The sequence below is a fragment of the Lactuca saligna genome, chromosome 4 (assembly GCF_052625555.1).
Source record: "Lactuca saligna cultivar CGN05327 chromosome 4, ASM5262555v1, whole genome shotgun sequence".
In the NCBI taxonomy this organism is placed as follows: Eukaryota; Viridiplantae; Streptophyta; class Magnoliopsida; order Asterales; family Asteraceae; genus Lactuca; species Lactuca saligna.
Genome location: NC_136420.1, coordinates 214,647,907 through 214,654,137, shown reverse-complemented (window position 1 = coordinate 214,654,137; position 6,231 = coordinate 214,647,907).

Genomic DNA, 6,231 nt, shown 5'->3' with positions numbered 1-6,231 from the left:
GAATGATAGTCCACCAAAGGAGATCTTTCCTAAATAGAATATGCTACCATCCCACTCTCCAATTTTTATGAGGAGTTCCTGAACTTATTTGATGAGCCAGAAAAAGGCTATCTCCTCAAAGTCCAAAGTAGTAGACAATAAGGAAGAAGAATCGAAGAAAATCATTGATGATGTTGCGAAAGAAATGGAACATGAGAACACCACTACGAAAGATCTTGATGTTCCAGTTCAACCCACAGATGCGAATGATACATCGCAGGGGGAGGGTTCTACTTAAACCTCCACATCTGATAGACTTGTTCAGGGGGAGAATGATACCACTAATGTTATCTTAGAGCCACCTTTGTAGGGGGAGAATCCGAATCTAGAAGATGATATTTATGATGGGTTTTGAGCATTCTAACACTTCCTAAGTGTACATGCAACCCTAATAACCTTGGATCTATGTTTGTCTAATTATCATGCAAAGTTAAATTCCAAGGTTATATTCCTATCTAGCATACATGGGGAACAATTTTTAACTTGAATGAAAGATAGAATAACTTACCTTGTTGTTGCTTATGTTTCTTGAAACCTTATGAGCCTAGTACCCCAAGTGTGATGCCTTAAATGCTTCACACAACACCAAATGCTCTTGGAAAGACTTTTGAGAGAATACACACTTCTAGAAATCGGCCTAGCCCTCTTGTTTCATATGTGTAGCCGATTTTGGTGGAGAATGGGATGCTTATATAGTGTTGACACATCTAGGGTTACACCATGTAAACCCTAATGTGTCATGACTCTTCATTTCCATGACCCATGGGTTTGTAACTCCCATGGAGCATCCTATGGGTGGAACCCAACTTGATAATCCATGGAGCCTCTTAGCCCACTATACAAGATATAGATGATTTATATAATCAACCCATATATTTAATTAGTTATCTTTTGATCACTTAATTAATTCTAAATTAATTCTTAATCAAACTAATCAAATAATATTATTAATATATTAGAACTTATAATATATTAATAATCTCCAAACGTTAATTCTCTCATTTAGTCTATCCATTTGCATGGTGCCATGAAACCCAAATGGAGCATGCCGGGTCGGGTCAAGTACATACCAGAAATAGTTATGGACTTAGACACCTTATCCAACAGTCTCCCACTTGGATAAGTCTAATAACTATTACTACAAGTATGACTTCAGGAACCGATCAGCAATCGTAGCTCTTTTCAAGGTTTCTCAGAACTGAGAAGATGATCGTACGCCATTTAAGATAAGTGATCATATAATCCTCTGTTCTAGATATCAGCTGGACAAATACATGGAATAGTGTCTTACTTATTATCCAACAGTTTGTTTCCCGATTTCCGATTTGTTTGACAAAGAACTTAATTGAACACATCAACTTAGTTCTGACCGGGCCTGGTACATAGGTCAAAACAAAATCATCGAGGGGCCCAGATATGAGCTTCTAATCCAAGAAGGAACAAATAAACTTCGATTCATATGTTTGTTCTACCACTCATTGAATTATACACAAAAGCACGTTTTATAACATCGAGTTACCAATGCGTTTTCGTACAATCAATGCATAACCAACTTGTAAGTAACAAATCATATCTCTAGGTTTGAAGACTTATATGATATTACCATGTCACGATCACTCGAGATAGAATTCCATGAAGTGATTCCAGTGAGCGTGGGTTGAGTCCAATGCTCAGAACTTATGAGCACTCATGATTGTTGTAGCCTTGTCCAACACCGTAGACCTCTGCAACCAATCATGACAGTCTTGATTCATACCTACTTCCGACATATGACCGACTATGGAGGTTTGAATAATATGTTATACCAAACAAAATTATTCTGGAAGTCAAAACATGCAAAAGAAATATAGTAAACGATCGACAAAAGATAGCAACACTTTACTCATAAATAAAACACCTTTTATTCATCATCTAATGTCAATTACACTTTACAAATTTCGAGGTTATCTAACTACTAAATCTAATATCATCCTTCAGCCCTATGCTCCGAGCATGCTGGAGATGCTTAACCCGAGTCAGTCCCTTCGTGAGGGGATCTGTTGGGTTCTCATCCGATGATACCCTCTTTTCCACAAGGAGTCCTTCTTCTATTCGATGTCTAATAAAATGGTATTTTCTGTTGATGTGTCTAGATCTCCCGTGATCCCTTGGTTCCTTGGCTAAGGCAACAGCGCTTTCACTATCACATAAAATTTCCATTGGCTCTTTAATAGCTGGTACAACTCCAAGGTCTCCGATGAAGTTCTTTATGTTGGGTTTTGAGCAATCTAACACTTCCTAAGTGTGCATGCAACCCTAATAAACCTTGGATCTATGTTTGTCTAAATACATGCAAAATAATAATTTTCCAAGGTTTATAACCTATCTAACATGGCATGGGGAACATTTCAACATAAAAGAGTTAGAAGAGATTACATACCTTTTGGTGAGTTGGGTTCTTAGGAGTTTGAGGGCCAAGCACCAATAGTGTGAATGCCTCAAATGGAATCACAAACACCACAAACTCTTGGAAAACTTTGAGGGAGTATACACCTTATATAAAAAATCGGCCACACACATGCACACACACACACACACTAGTTCACTAGTTTTCTCTTAGGCTCCATTTCATGCTCCATAAGCATGCTTATATAGTATGCATGGTTAGGGTGAAACCCTAATAACCCATGTCTTTTCCTTTTCCAAGGATCCATGGGTTAAAAGCTCCATGGATCATCCATGGACTTCCACATAAGCCTAGCCCATTAACAAATGAGTATTAGCCCATACTATATAAAACAAATAGCCCATAATTTAATTAGTCTTCCTTTTAATCTCTAAATTAATTCATAATGAATTTAAGACTAAAACTAATTAAATAACGTAACTTCATATTCATATATTATAACTCATAATATATTAATAAACATATGCGTATAACTCTCATAAAATTATCCATAATAGTTTGGATGAGATGCAACCCAAATGGACCATGCCAGTCGGGTCAAGTATATACCAAATAAGTTATGGACTTAGACACCTTATCCAACACTTTAGCCATATAGCCTCCTTTGTCGCTTCGCTCGCTGCAATATACTCTGATTCACAAGGTGAATTAGCCACTGTATCTTGTTTGGAACTCTTCCAAGAAATTGCTCCTCCGTTTAGGGTAAAGACCCAGCCCGACTGAGAGCGGAAATTATCCCTATCAGTCTGGAAGCTAGCATCACTATACCCTACAACTCTCAAGTCATCACTCCCACCGAGGGTAAGGACCCAGTCCTTAGTCCTTCATAGGTATTTGAGGATATTCTTTATCGCAGTCGAGTGTGCCTTGCCAGGGTTCCCCTGATACCTGCTAACCATGCTCAGGGCAAAGGCTACATCAAGTCGAGTACACATCATAGCATACATGATCGATCCTACAGGTGATGCATAAGGTATTCGACTCATTTCTGCTACCTCAGCCTCAGTGCTAGGGCTTTGTGTCTTACTCAATCTAGCGTTACTCTGGATGGGTAACTCTCCTTTCTTGGAGTCCTGCATGTTGAATCTCTTCAGCACCTTATCCAAGTAAGTACTCTGACTAAGTCCGATTAGTCTTTTACTTCGATCTCTCATGATCCTTATCCCTAGAATATAGGCAGCTTCACCAAGGTCCTTCATAGCGAAACATTTCCCAAGCCAGGACTTTACTTCCTGCAGGGTTGGGATGTCGTTTCCTATGAGTAGTATGTCATCCACATACAATACCAAAAAGCTAACTATACTCCCACTAGCCTTGACATACACACAAGATTCATCTTCACTCCTAGAAAAGCCAAATCCGTTGACCTTTTCATCAAAGCAAAGATTCCATCTGTGAGGTGCTTGCTTCAATCCATAAATGGATTTCTCAAGCTTACACACTCTATTAGGGTACTCGTTGCTGACAAAACCTTCTGGCTGACTCATGTAAACATCTTCAGCCAACTTTCCATTAAGGAAAGCGGTTTTGACATCCATTTGCCATATTTCATAGTCATGAAATGCAGCTATGGCTAACATAACCCTAATAGACTTAATCTTGCCTACTGGAGAAAAGGTCTCATCATAGTCCACTCTAGGAATTTGAGAGAAGCCCTTTGCAACCAGTCAAGCCTTATAAGTGTGTACTTTACCATCTATGTCGGTCTTCTTCTTGAAGATCCATTTGCACCCTACAGTCTTACGACCTGGTACATTCTCAACCAAGTTCCAAACTTGATTGTCATACATGGATTGTATCTCGCTATCCATAGCCTCTTTCCATTTAGCAGAATCGGAGCCTGTCATGGCTTCCTCGTAGCTGTTAGGATCATCCAGACCTACTAGTGTCCCATCACTAATAAGTGTCTCACCTTCTGCAGTAATTTGGAAACCATAGTAATGCTCAGGTGCACTCCTAACTCTCGTGGAACGCCTCAGAGGTACATATTCATCAATTGGCTCAACAGGAGTTTCCTCCTCAAGTTGAGGGCTAGTGTTTGAAGTTCCTTCACCACTTGACTCTTGAATTTCTTCAAGATCAATTCGCTTCCCACTATCTCCTTGGCTTATAAACTCTCTTTCTCGAAAGACTCCTCTTCTTGCTACAAAGACCACATTATCACTAGGTCTGTAGAAGATGTAACCAAAGGATTGTTGTGGGTAGCCGATGAAAATACACCTCTCGCTTCGAGGTTCGAGATTATCATGAGTCTCGCATCTCACGAAAGCCTCGCAACCCCAAATCTTGATGTGGTCTAGTTTGGGTACTTTACCAGTCCACATCTCGTGAGGAGTTTTGGCAACTTTCTTTGTAGGGGCTAGATTAAGGATATGGGCGGCAGTCTCTAAGGCATACCCCCAGAATGAGATTGGTAGTGAAGCTCGACTCATCATGGAACGAACCATGTCTAATAAGTTTCGATTACGCCTCTCAACCACACCATTCAAAAATACAGAATATCAGAATATCAAAAATACAGAATGAGATTGGTAGCGAAGCTCAACTTTTTTTTTTTTTTCAGAATATCAAAAATACAAAATATTTTCTATTTTATCTCTTCTTGTCAAATAATCATAAACACCAAAAATATTAAATTATTGAGCAGGACGGAGGATTCATATCATGTTTATCTCAATTATGAATGATGGGGCAGGAATAAATTCAGAAACTTTACACTAGTTAAGTGTCCCTAGAAGCATGTTGTTGCATGTTGTCCGAAGCCTCAATGACTCTATGTTGAAGCTTTAATGCTTCGATAACACCAATCGTTTCTTCCTAATTAGGTTGGTCTTTCGCATAAGTCTCGAGCTACCTTACTCTTCTCATTATGAGCTAAGAGTTCACTGCTTGGTCACTTTCGCATAGCAGAAGTACACTATTTTCTTTGGAACCACCTCTTACTCTTCCCCATCACTTTCACATTCTACAATGTAAATCATGAGACTCTCAAATATTACCAATGAGGTTTATGGTTACACAACTTCTGTATTGATGATCTTCAATTCGTTATCACCATGAATTGAGTGAAACCCAAAATCCAACACACTTTCATGAATTGACAGTGAACAACTAATTGTTATAGATTTTTCACCAACGAATTAACGGAAGTCCACTTTCGTGGTCTATACCAAGTAATCTCTTTTTCTTTTGCGAGATCTTCATGAAATGTTCTAGACCTAAGAGGTTTCTACCCAATAGATCCAATTTTTATTTTTCTTAAAATTTCTATGCGGATCTTTGTCACTTCAAAATAATTCCAAAGCATACTTGTTCAATTGACTACACTGGTCAAACTAGTACTTCATCTGAACATTCAGACTTATATCAAGTTTCAGAGCTTGGTTGGAGGTGAAGCCACCCTACAAGCTTTATAAAAGATACCATTCACTGTTTCTTATTAAACAGTTGGTCGTAGTTCAACGAGAAACCACAGACACTTCTTAGTCTCTCTTGAATTTGAAGGAAGAGATCTTTACCCGGGATCCACTACTTTGTGTCTTTACAAGACATCATTAATATCCCACAACACTTTGATTTATTTCTTTATCTTTGGCACACTCTCTCATGAATATCCTTGTGATTTTATAAAGTGTGGTTCGTGGCACTCACGATTAGTTTCGGTTTCGTTGATCAATTGATAACGTTTCACTGTGAAGATCCGTACATACATTGGATGTGAAGAAGGCTTATCATGATTAACTGCA